Source organism: Oncorhynchus keta, unplaced genomic scaffold (assembly GCF_023373465.1).
Source record: "Oncorhynchus keta strain PuntledgeMale-10-30-2019 unplaced genomic scaffold, Oket_V2 Un_contig_4359_pilon_pilon, whole genome shotgun sequence".
Classification (NCBI taxonomy): domain Eukaryota; kingdom Metazoa; phylum Chordata; class Actinopteri; order Salmoniformes; family Salmonidae; genus Oncorhynchus; species Oncorhynchus keta.
The window spans coordinates 37,501-50,000 of NW_026287729.1; the positions used below are offsets into that span (position 1 = coordinate 37,501).

General features: G+C 47.2%; 1 protein-coding gene and 1 long non-coding RNA gene across 2 annotated transcripts in view; one reads left to right on the forward strand and one right to left on the reverse strand.

Annotated features, from left to right (window-relative positions):
* The window catches only part of abat (4-aminobutyrate aminotransferase), a 56,129-nt gene that overhangs the window by 5,161 nt on the left and 38,468 nt on the right, over positions 1 to 12,500 (forward strand). The window lies entirely within an intron of this gene.
* The window catches only part of LOC127924604 (uncharacterized), a 1,242-nt gene continuing 833 nt past the window's right edge, over positions 12,092 to 12,500 (reverse strand). The window contains exons 3-4 of the long non-coding RNA XR_008118338.1: positions 12,447 to 12,500; positions 12,092 to 12,377 (exon numbers count right to left, since the gene is read on the reverse strand). The exon at positions 12,447 to 12,500 is cut by the window's right edge and continues 24 nt beyond it. This is a non-coding gene — a long non-coding RNA (uncharacterized LOC127924604). The remainder of the gene's footprint in view (positions 12,378 to 12,446) is intronic.

The window sequence follows — 12,500 nt, forward strand, 5'->3', positions numbered from 1 at the left end:
ATATATATATACGATCCCTGTCTGTCCTGTAGACTTCAGCACCAGAGACTGTCTGTCCTGTGGACTTCAGCACCAGAGACTGTCTGTCCTGTGGACTTCAGTACCAGAGAGTATATATATATACGATCCCTGTCTGTCCTTTAGACTTCAGTACCAGAGAGTATATATATATACGATCCCTGTCTGTCCTGTGGACTTCAGTACCAGAGACTGTCTGTCCTGTGGACTTCAGCACCAGAGAGTATATATATATACGATCCCTGTCTGTCCTTTAGACTTCAGTACCAGAGAGTATATATATATACGATCCCTGTCTGTCCTTTAGACTTCAGTACCAGAGAGTATATATATATACGATCCCTGTCTGTCCTTTAGACTTCAGTACCAGAGAGTATATATATATACGATCCCTGTCTGTCCTGTAGACTTCAGTACCAGAGAGTATATATATATACGATCCCTGTCTGTCCTGTAGACTTCAGCACCAGAGAGTATATATATATACGCTCCCTGTCTGTCCTGTAGACTTCAGTACCAGAGAGTATATATATATACGATCCCTGTCTGTCCTGTGGACTTCAGCACCAGAGAGTATATATATATACGATCCCTGTCTGTCCTGTGGACTTCAGTACCAGAGAGTATATATATATACGATCCCTGTCTGTCCTGTGGACTTCAGCACCAGAGAGTATATATATATACGATCCCTGTCTGTCCTGTAGACTTCAGCACCAGAGAGTATATATATATACGATCCCTGTCTGTCCTGTAGACTTCAGTACCAGAGAGTATATATATATACGCTCCCTGTCTGTCCTGTAGACTTCAGTACCAGAGACTGTCTGTCCTGTAGACTTCAGTACCAGAGAGTATATATATATACGATCCCTGTCTGTCCTGTAGACTTCAGCACCAGAGAGTATATATATATATACGATCCCTGTCTGTCCTTTAGACTTCAGTACCAGAGAGTATATATATATACGATCCCTGTCTGTCCTGTAGACTTCAGTACCAGAGAGTATATATATATATACGATCCCTGTCTGTCCTTTAGACTTCAGTACCAGAGAGTATATATATATACGATCCCTGTCTGTCCTGTAGACTTCAGTACCAGAGAGTATATATATATACGATCCCTGTCTGTCCTGTAGACTTCAGTACCAGAGAGTATATATATATACGATCCCTGTCTGTCCTGTAGACTTCAGTACCAGAGAGTATATATATATACGATCCCTGTCTGTCCTGTAGACTTCAGTACCAGAGACTGTCTGTCCTGTAGACTTCAGTACCAGAGTGTATATATATATACGATCCCTGTCTGTCCTGTAGACTTCAGCACCAGAGAGTATATATATATACGATCCCTGTCTGTCCTGTAGACTTCAGCACCAGAGACTGTCTGTCCTGTAGACTTCAGCACCAGAGAGTATATATATATACGATCCCTGTCTGTCCTGTAGACTTCAGCACCAGAGACTGTCTGTCCTGTAGACTTCAGCACCAGAGACTGTCTGTCCTGTAGACTTCAGCACCAGAGAGTATATATATATACGATCCCTGTCTGTCCTGTAGACTTCAGTACCAGAGAGTATATATATATACGCTCCCTGTCTGTCCTGTAGACTTCAGCACCAGAGAGTATATATATATACGCTCCCTGTCTGTCCTGTAGACTTCAGTACCAGAGAGTATATATATATACGCTCCCTGTCTGTCCTGTAGACTTCAGTACCAGAGAGTATATATATATACGATCCCTGTCTGTCCTGTAGACTTCAGCACCAGAGAGTATATATATATACGATCCCTGTCTGTCCTGTAGACTTCAGTACCAGAGACTGTCTGTCCTGTAGACTTCAGTACCAGAGTGTATATATATATACGATCCCTGTCTGTCCTGTAGACTTCAGCACCAGAGAGTATATATATATACGCTCCCTGTCTGTCCTGTAGACTTCAGCACCAGAGAGTATATATATATACGATCCCTGTCTGTCCTGTAGACTTCAGCACCAGAGAGTATATATATATACGCTCCCTGTCTGTCCTGTAGACTTCAGCACCAGAGAGTATATATATATACGCTCCCTGTCTGTCCTGTAGACTTCAGTACCAGAGAGTATATATATATACGCTCCCTGTCTGTCCTGTAGACTTCAGTACCAGAGAGTATATATATATACGATCCCTGTCTGTCCTGTAGACTTCAGTACCAGAGAGTATATATATATACGATCCCTGTCTGTCCTGTAGACTTCAGCACCAGAGAGTATATATATATACGATCCCTGTCTGTCCTGTAGACTTCAGTACCAGAGAGTATATATATATACGATCCCTGTCTGTCCTGTAGACTTCAGTACCAGAGAGTATATATATATACGATCCCTGTCTGTCCTGTGGACTTCAGCACCAGAGAGTATATATATATACGCTCCCTGTCTGTCCTGTAGACTTCAGCACCAGAGAGTATATATATATACGATCCCTGTCTGTCCTGTAGACTTCAGCACCAGAGACTGTCTGTCCTGTGGACTTCAGCACCAGAGAGTATATATATATACGCTCCCTGTCTGTCCTGTGGACTTCAGTACCAGAGAGTATATATATATATGATCCCTGTCTGTCCTGTGGACTTCAGCACCAGAGACTGTCTGTCCTGTAGACTTCAGCACCAGAGACTGTCTGTCCTGTGGACTTCAGCACCAGAGAGTATATATATATACGATCCCTGTCTGTCCTGTAGACTTCAGCACCAGAGAGTATATATATATACGATCCCTGTCTGTCCTGTAGACTTCAGCACCAGAGACTGTCTGTCCTGTAGACTTCAGCACCAGAGACTGTCTGTCCTGTAGACTTCAGCACCAGAGACTGTCTGTCCTGTAGACTTCAGCACCAGAGAGTATATATATATACGCTCCCTGTCTGTCCTGTAGACTTCAGCACCAGAGAGTATATATATATACGATCCCTGTCTGTCCTGTAGACTTCAGCACCAGAGACTGTCTGTCCTGTGGACTTCAGCACCAGAGAGTATATATATATACGATCCCTGTCTGTCCTGTAGACTTCAGCACCAGAGAGTATATATATATACGATCCCTGTCTGTCCTGTGGACTTCAGCACCAGAGAGTATATATATATACGCTCCCTGTCTGTCCTGTAGACTTCAGCACCAGAGACTGTCTGTCCTGTAGACTTCAGCACCAGAGACTGTCTGTCCTGTGGACTTCAGCACCAGAGAGTATATATATATACGATCCCTGTCTGTCCTGTGGACTTCAGCACCAGAGAGTATATATATATACGCTCCCTGTCTGTCCTGTAGACTTCAGTACCAGAGAGTATATATATATACGATCCCTGTCTGTCCTGTGGACTTCAGTACCAGAGAGTATATATATATACGCTCCCTGTCTGTCCTGTAGACTTCAGCACCAGAGAGTATATATATATACGCTCCCTGTCTGTCCTGTAGACTTCAGCACCAGAGAGTATATATATATACGATCCCTGTCTGTCCTGTAGACTTCAGCACCAGAGACTGTCTGTCCTGTGGACTTCAGCACCAGAGAGTATATATATATACGATCCCTGTCTGTCCTGTAGACTTCAGCACCAGAGACTGTCTGTCCTGTAGACTTCAGTACCAGAGAGTATATATATATACGCTCCCTGTCTGTCCTGTAGACTTCAGCACCAGAGAGTATATATATATACGATCCCTGTCTGTCCTGTAGACTTCAGCACCAGAGACTGTCTGTCCTGTGGACTTCAGCACCAGAGAGTATATATATATACGATCCCTGTCTGTCCTGTAGACTTCAGCACCAGAGAGTATATATATATACGCTCCCTGTCTGTCCTGTAGACTTCAGCACCAGAGAGTATATATATATACGCTCCCTGTCTGTCCTGTAGACTTCAGCACCAGAGAGTATATATATATACGCTCCCTGTCTGTCCTGTAGACTTCAGCACCAGAGAGTATATATATATACGCTCCCTGTCTGTCCTGTAGACTTCAGCACCAGAGAGTATATATATATACGATCCCTGTCTGTCCTGTAGACTTCAGCACCAGAGAGTATATATATATACGCTCCCTGTCTGTCCTGTAGACTTCAGCACCAGAGAGTATATATATATACGATCCCTGTCTGTCCTGTGGACTTCAGCACCAGAGACTGTCTGTCCTGTAGACTTCAGTACCAGAGAGTATATATATATACGATCCCTGTCTGTCCTGTAGACTTCAGCACCAGAGAGTATATATATATACGCTCCCTGTCTGTCCTGTAGACTTCAGCACCAGAGAGTATATATATATACGATCCCTGTCTGTCCTGTAGACTTCAGCACCAGAGACTGTCTGTCCTGTGGACTTCAGCACCAGAGAGTATATATATATACGATCCCTGTCTGTCCTGTAGACTTCAGTACCAGAGACTGTCTGTCCTGTAGACTTCAGCACCAGAGAGTATATATATATACGCTCCCTGTCTGTCCTGTGGACTTCAGTACCAGAGAGTATATATATATACGATCCCTGTCTGTCCTGTAGACTTCAGTACCAGAGAGTATATATATATACGCTCCCTGTCTGTCCTGTGGACTTCAGTACCAGAGAGTATATATATATACGATCCCTGTCTGTCCTGTAGACTTCAGCACCAGAGAGTATATATATATACGATCCCTGTCTGTCCTGTAGACTTCAGTACCAGAGTGTATATATATATACGATCCCTGTCTGTCCTGTAGACTTCAGCACCAGAGACTGTCTGTCCTGTAGACTTCAGTACCAGAGTGTATATATATATACGATCCCTGTCTGTCCTGTAGACTTCAGCACCAGAGTGTATATATATATACGATCCCTGTCTGTCCTGTAGACTTCAGCACCAGAGTGTATATATATATATATATACGATCCCTGTCTGTCCTGTAGACTTCAGTACCAGAGAGTATATATATATACGATCCCTGTCTGTCCTGTAGACTTCAGCACCAGAGAGTATATATATATACGCTCCCTGTCTGTCCTGTAGACTTCAGTACCAGAGAGTATATATATATACGATCCCTGTCTGTCCTGTAGACTTCAGCACCAGAGTGTATATACAAGGCAAGCGACATGACGTAACAGGACCTACAGTAGAGGAATCATGTATCTGGCCTCTCTAGCTCAGGCTTTTCATACACCCTGCAGTCTCCCTCTGTTCTGCCTCAGTAGATCTGAATACACGTGGGCTGTATAGATGTTGCAGTGTCTCCACAGGGGCCGTGCCAAAGAGGATGTCACGGAACTACATTCAACTGTCACTTTTAGCGTTAGCGCTGTGCAGCCTAAAGGTCAGAGGTTAAATGATCATAACAACCAGGTAGTCAGACAGTGTAAATCTGATTAAACATTGAGGGGGGTTCCCAGTCACAGATGAAGCATTTTTAATGGAGAATGTAAATTGGAGTAGGTTTAATCTGTGTCCTGAAAACAGGTCCCTCAGTATTCTGCTTGTCTGGACACGGGGATGGGTAGTAGGGTTTCCATCTGTAGTTAGTTCCCAGAGGGATTTCTCTCTGTCCTGGTTCCATGGAGAACAGTGGGCCAGACACACTGTGGATGTCACTGTCTCGTAGGGTCGTGCTGTAGGGAGAGTGGCTAGACTGTTACGACTGGTACTGTGTGTTGTCAGATGTGAGCCAGTCCTATGAATCGTGACTCTCTGGCAGCGGCCCGTACATTTGTACCTGTATCTGTCTGTTGTTGCATCATCACTGAGCGCCTGTGGTCATTCCTAGAAGGTTTTTCTATGCACCTGATAGGTGCAGAGAAATGTGTTGTTTTTACAGGGTCAACCGTAGTAGTACGATACTCCTGGAGGACATTTGGGGTGAAGTGCCTTGCTCAAGGGCACGTCGGCAGATTTTTCACCTTGTCTGGCTGCTGGGGTATTGGAACCAGTGATCTTTCAGTTACTGGCCAAACGCTCTAACAGCTAGGATATCTGCCATGTTAGAGAGGTAAGGGGGTGGCAGGAGAGAGATAAGGGGGTGGCAGGAGAGAGGTAAGGGGGTGGAGGGAGAGAGGTAAGGGGGGTGGAGGGAGAGAGGTAAGGGGGTGGAGGGAGAGAGGTAAGGGGGTGGAGGGAGAGAGGTAAGGGGGTGGAGGGAGAGAGGTAAGGGGGTGGAGGGAAAGAGGTAAGGGGTGGAGGGAGAGAGGTAAGGGGGTGGAGGGAGAGAGGTAAGGGGGTGGAGGGAGAGAGGTAAGGGGTGGAGGGAGAGCGGTAAGGGGGTGGAGGGAGAGCGGTAAGGGGGTGGAGGGAAAGAGGTAAGGGGGTGGAGGGAGAGAGGTAAGGGGGTGGAGGGAGAGAGGTAAGGGGGTGGAGGGAGAGAGGTAAGGGGGGTGGAGGGAGAGAGGTAAGGGGGGTGGAGGGAGAGAGGTAAGGGGGGGTGGAGGGAGAGAGGTAAGGGGGTGGAGGGAGAGAGGTAAGGGGGTGGAGGGAAAGAGGTAAGGGGGTGGAGGGAGAGAGGTAAGGGGGTGGAGGGAGAGAGGTAAGGGGGTGGAGGGAGAGAGGTAAGGGGGTGGAGGGAGAGAGGTAAGGGGGTGGAGGGAGAGAGGTAAGGGGGTGGAGGGAGAGAGGTAAGGGGGTGGAGGGAGAGAGGTAAGGGGGTGGAGGGAGAGAGGTAAGGGGGTGGAGGGAGAGAGGTAAGGGGGTGGAGGGAAAGAGGTAAGGGGGTGGAGGGAAAGAGGTAAGGGGGACTACCTGCTGCCCCTAGAAGCAACACTCAGGCTATGTCGTCGTGTTATAACGACACCCAGGTTATGTCCTCGTGTTATAACGACACCCAGGCTACGTCCTCGTGTTATAACGACACCCAGGCTACGTCCTCGTGTTATAACGACACCCAGGCTACGTCCTCGTGTTATAACGACACCCAGGCTACGTCCTCGTGTTATAACGACACCCAGGCTACGTCATCGTGTTATAACGACACCCAGGCTATGTCCTTGTGTTATAACGACACCCAGGCTATGTCCTCGTGTTATAACGACGCCCAGGCTATGTCCTCGTGTTATAACGACGCCCAGGCTATGTCCTCGTGGTGTAACACGACACCCAGGCTATGTCATCGTGTTATAACGACACCCAGGTTACGTCCTCGTGTTATAACGACACCCAGGCTACGTCCTCGTGTTATAACGACACCCAGGCTATGTCCTCGTGTTATAACGACACCCAGGCAATGTCATCGTGTTATAACGACACCCAGGCTACGTCCTCGTGTTATAACGACACCCAGGCTACGTCCTCGTGTGATAACGACACCCAGGCTACGTCCTCGTGTTATAACGACACCCAGGCTATGTCATCGTGTTATAACGACACCCAGGCTATGTCCTTGTGTTATAACGACACCCAGGCTATGTCATCGTGTTATAACGACACCCAGGCTATGTCCTCGTGTTATAACGACGCCCAGGCTATGTCCTCGTGGTGTAACACGACACCCAGGCTATGTCATCGTGTTATAACGACACCCAGGCTATGTCCTCGTGTTATAACGACACCCAGGTTACGTCCTCGTGTTATAACGACACCCAGGCTACGTCCTCGTGTTATAACGACACCCAGGCTATGTCCTCGTGTTATAACGACACCCAGGCTATGTCCTCGTGTTATAACGACACCCAGGCTATGTCATCGTGTTATAACGACACCCAGGCTATGTCCTCGTGTTATAACGACACCCAGGCTATGTCCTCGTGTTGTAACGACACCCAGGTTACGTCCTCGTGTTATAACGACACCCAGGTTACGTCCTCGTGTTATAACGACACCCAGGCTATGTCCTCGTGTTATAACGACACCCAGGCTATGTCATCGTGTTATAACGACACCCAGGCTATGTCCTCGTGTTGTAACGACACCCAGGCTATGTCCTCGTGTTGTAACGACACCCAGGCTATGTCCTCGTGTGGTAACGACACCCAGGCTATGTCCTCGTGTTATAACGACACCCAGGCTATGTCCTCGTGTGGTAACGACACCCAGGCTATGTCCTCGTGTTATAACGACACCCAGGCTATGTCCTCGTGTTGTAACGACACCCTGGCTATGTCCTCGTGTTGTAACGACACCCAGGCTATGTCCTCGTGTTATAACGACACCCAGGCTATGTCCTCGTGTTGTAACGACACCCAGGCTATGTCCTCGTGTTGTAACGACACCCAGGCTATGTCCTCGTGTTGTAACGACACCCAGGCTATGTCCTCGTGTTGTAACGACACCCAGGCTATGTCCTCGTGTTATAACGACACCCAGGCTATGTCCTCGTGTTGTAACGACACCCAGGCTATGTCCTCGTGTTATAACGACACCCAGGCTATGTCCTCGTGTTGTAACGACACCCAGGCTATGTCCTCGTGTTATAACGACACCCAGGCTACGTCCTCGTGTTATAACGACACCCAGGCTACGTCCTCGTGGTGTAACACGACACCCAGGCTATGTCCTCGTGTTATAACGACACCCAGGCTATGTCCTCGTGTTATAACGACACCCAGGCTACATCCTCGTGTTATAACGACGCCCAGGCTATGTCCTCGTGGTGTAACACGACACCCAGGCTATGTCCTCGTGTTATAACGACACCCAGGTTACGTCCTCGTGTTATAACGACACCCAGGCTACGTCCTCGTGTTATAACGACACCCAGGCTATGTCCTCGTGTTATAACGACACCCAGGCTATGTCCTCGTGTTATAACGACACCCAGGCTATGTCCTCGTGTTATAACGACACCCAGGCTATGTCCTCGTGTTATAACGACACCCAGGCTATGTCCTCGTGTTGTAACGACACCCAGGTTATGTCCTCGTGTTGTAACGACACCCAGGCTATGTCCTCGTGTTATAACGACACCCAGGTTATGTCCTCGTGTTGTAACGACACCCAGGCTATGTCCTCGTGTTATAACGACACCCAGGCTATGTCCTCGTGTTGTAACGACACCCAGGTTATGTCCTCGTGTTATAACGACACCCAGGCTATGTCCTCGTGTTATAACGACACCCAGGCTATGTCCTCGTGTTGTAACGACACCCAGGTTATGTCCTCGTGTTGTAACGACACCCAGGCTATGTCCTCGTGTTATAACGACACCCAGGCTATGTCCTCGTGTTATAACGACACCCAGGCTATGTCCTCGTGTTATAACGACACCCAGGCTATGTCCTCGTGTTATAACGACACCCAGGCTATGTCCTCGTGTTATAACGACACCCAGGCTATGTCCTCGTGTTGTAACGACACCCAGGCTATGTCCTCGTGTGGTAACGACACCCAGGCTATGTCCTCGTGTTATAACGACACCCAGGCTATGTCCTCGTGTGGTAACGACACCCAGGCTATGTCCTCGTGTTGTAACGACACCCAGGCTATGTCCTCGTGTTGTAACGACACCCAGGCTATGTCCTCGTGTTATAACGACACCCAGGCTATGTCCTCGTGTTGTAACGACACCCAGGCTATGTCCTCGTGTTGTAACGACACCCAGGCTATGTCCTCGTGTTATAACGACACCCAGGCTATGTCGTCGTGTTGTAACAAGCCAGATTCATTCATGAATGTCTTTCTGCTTTTGTGTGTCATTCATTCTCCATTCTCATGGAGAGAGTAAAGACCCGGAGACTGGCTTCTCTGTTAACATGGAGAGAGTAAAGACCTGGAGACTGGCTTCTCTGTTAACATGGAGAGAGTAAAGACCTGGAGACTGGCTTCTCTGTTAACATGGAGAGAGTAAAGACCTGGAGACTGGCTTCTCTGTTAACATGGAGAGAGTAAAGACCTGGAGACTGGCTTCTCTGTTAACATGGAGAGAGTAAAGACCTGGAGACTGGCTTCTCTGTTAACATGGAGAGAGTAAAGACCTGGAGACTGGCTTCTCTGTTAACATGGAGAGAGTAAAGACCTGGAGACTGGCTTCTCTGTTAACATGGAGAGAGTAAAGACCCGGAGACTGGCTTCTCTGTTAACATGGAGAGAGTAAAGACCTGGAGACTGGCTTCTCTGTTAACATGGAGAGAGTAAAGACCTGGAGACTGGCTTCTCTGTTAACATGGAGAGAGTAAAGACCTGGAGACTGGCTTCTCTGTTAACATGGAGAGAGTAAAGACCTGGAGACTGGCTTCTCTGTTAACATGGAGAGAGTAAAGACCTGGAGACTGGCTTCTCTGTTAACATGGAGAGAGTAAAGACCCGGAGACTGGCTTCTCTGTTAACATGGAGAGAGTAAAGACCCGGAGACTGGCTTCTCTGTTAACATGGAGAGAGTAAAGACCCGGAGACTGGCTTCTCTGTTAACATGGAGAGAGTAAAGACCCGGAGACTGGCTTCTCTGTTAACATGGAGAGAGTAAAGACCTGGAGACTGGCTTCTCTGTTAACATGGAGAGAGTAAAGACCTGGAGACTGGCTTCTCTGTTAACATGGAGAGAGTAAAGACCTGGAGACTGGCTTCTCTGTTAACATGGAGAGAGTAAAGACCTGGAGACTGGCTTCTCTGTTAACATGGAGAGAGTAAAGACCTGGAGACTGGCTTCTCTGTTAACATGGAGAGAGTAAAGACCCGGAGACTGGCTTCTCTGTTAACATGGAGAGAGTAAAGACCTGGAGACTGGCTTCTCTGTTAACATGGAGAGAGTAAAGACCCGGAGACTGGCTTCTCTGTTAACATGGAGAGAGTAAAGACCTGGAGACTGGCTTCTCTGTTAACATGGAGAGAGTAAAGACCGGAGACTGGCTTCTCTGTTAACATGGAGAGAGTAAAGACCTGGAGACTGGCTTCTCTGTTAACATGGAGAGAGTAAAGACCCGGAGACTGGCTTCTCTGTTAACATGGAGAGAGTAAAGACCTGGAGACTGGCTTCTCTGTTAACATGGAGAGAGTAAAGACCTGGAGACTGGCTTCTCTGTTAACATGGAGAGAGTAAAGACCTGGAGACTGGCTTCTCTGTTAACATGGAGAGAGTAAAGACCCGGAGACTGGCTTCTCTGTTAACATGGAGAGAGTAAAGACCTGGAGACTGGCTTCTCTGTTAACATGGAGAGAGTAAAGACCTGGAGACTGGCTTCTCTGTTAACATGGAGAGAGTAAAGACCCGGAGACTGGCTTCTCTGTTAACATGGAGAGAGTAAAGACCTGGAGACTGGCTTCTCTGTTAACATGGAGAGAGTAAAGACCCGGAGACTGGCTTCTCTGTTAACATGGAGAGAGTAAAGACCTGGAGACTGGCTTCTCTGTTAACATGGAGAGAGTAAAGACCCGGAGACTGGCTTCTCTGTTAACATGGAGAGAGTAAAGACCTGGAGACTGGCTTCTCTGTTAACATGGAGAGAGTAAAGACCTGGAGACTGGCTTCTCTGTTAACATGGAGAGAGTAAAGACCTGGAGACTGGCTTCTCTGTTAACATGGAGAGAGTAAAGACCCGGAGACTGGCTTCTCTGTTAACATGGAGAGAGTAAAGACCTGGAGACTGGCTTCTCTGTTAACATGGAGAGAGTAAAGACCTGGAGACTGGCTTCTCTGTTAACATGGAGAGAGTAAAGACCTGGAGACTGGCTTCTCTGTTAACATGGAGAGAGTAAAGACCCGGAGACTGGCTTCTCTGTTAACATGGAGAGAGTAAAGACCTGGAGACTGGCTTCTCTGTTAACATGGAGAGAGTAAAGACCCGGAGACTGGCTTCTCTGTTAACATGGAGAGAGTAAAGACCTGGAGACTGGCTTCTCTGTTAACATGGAGAGAGTAAAGACCTGGAGACTGGCTTCTCTGTTAACATGGAGAGAGTAAAGACCTGGAGACTGGCTTCTCTGTTAACATGGAGAGAGTAAAGACCTGGAGACTGGCTTCTCTGTTAACATGGAGAGAGTAAAGACCTGGAGACTGGCTTCTCTGTTAACATGGAGAGAGTAAAGACCTGGAGACTGGCTTCTCTGTTAACATGGAGAGAGTAAAGACCTGGAGACTGGCTTCTCTGTTAACATGGAGAGAGTAAAGACCTGGAGACTGGCTTACCACCTGGGGATTTATACAGTTTATACCACCTGGGGATTTATACAGTTAATACCACCTGGGGATTTATACAGTTTATACCACCTGGGGATTTATACAGTTTATACCACCTGGGGATTTATACAGTTAATACCACCTGGGGATTTATACAGTTTATACCACCTGGGGATTTATACAGTTTATACAACCTGGGGATTTATACCACCTGGGGATTTATACAGTTTATACAACCTGGGGATTTATACAGTTTATACCACCTGGGGATTTATACAGTTTATACCACCTGGGGATTTATACCACCTGGGGATTTATACAGTTTATACAACCTGGGGATTTATACAGTTTATACAACCTGGGGATTTATACAGTTTATACCACCTGGGGATTTATACAGTTAATACCACCT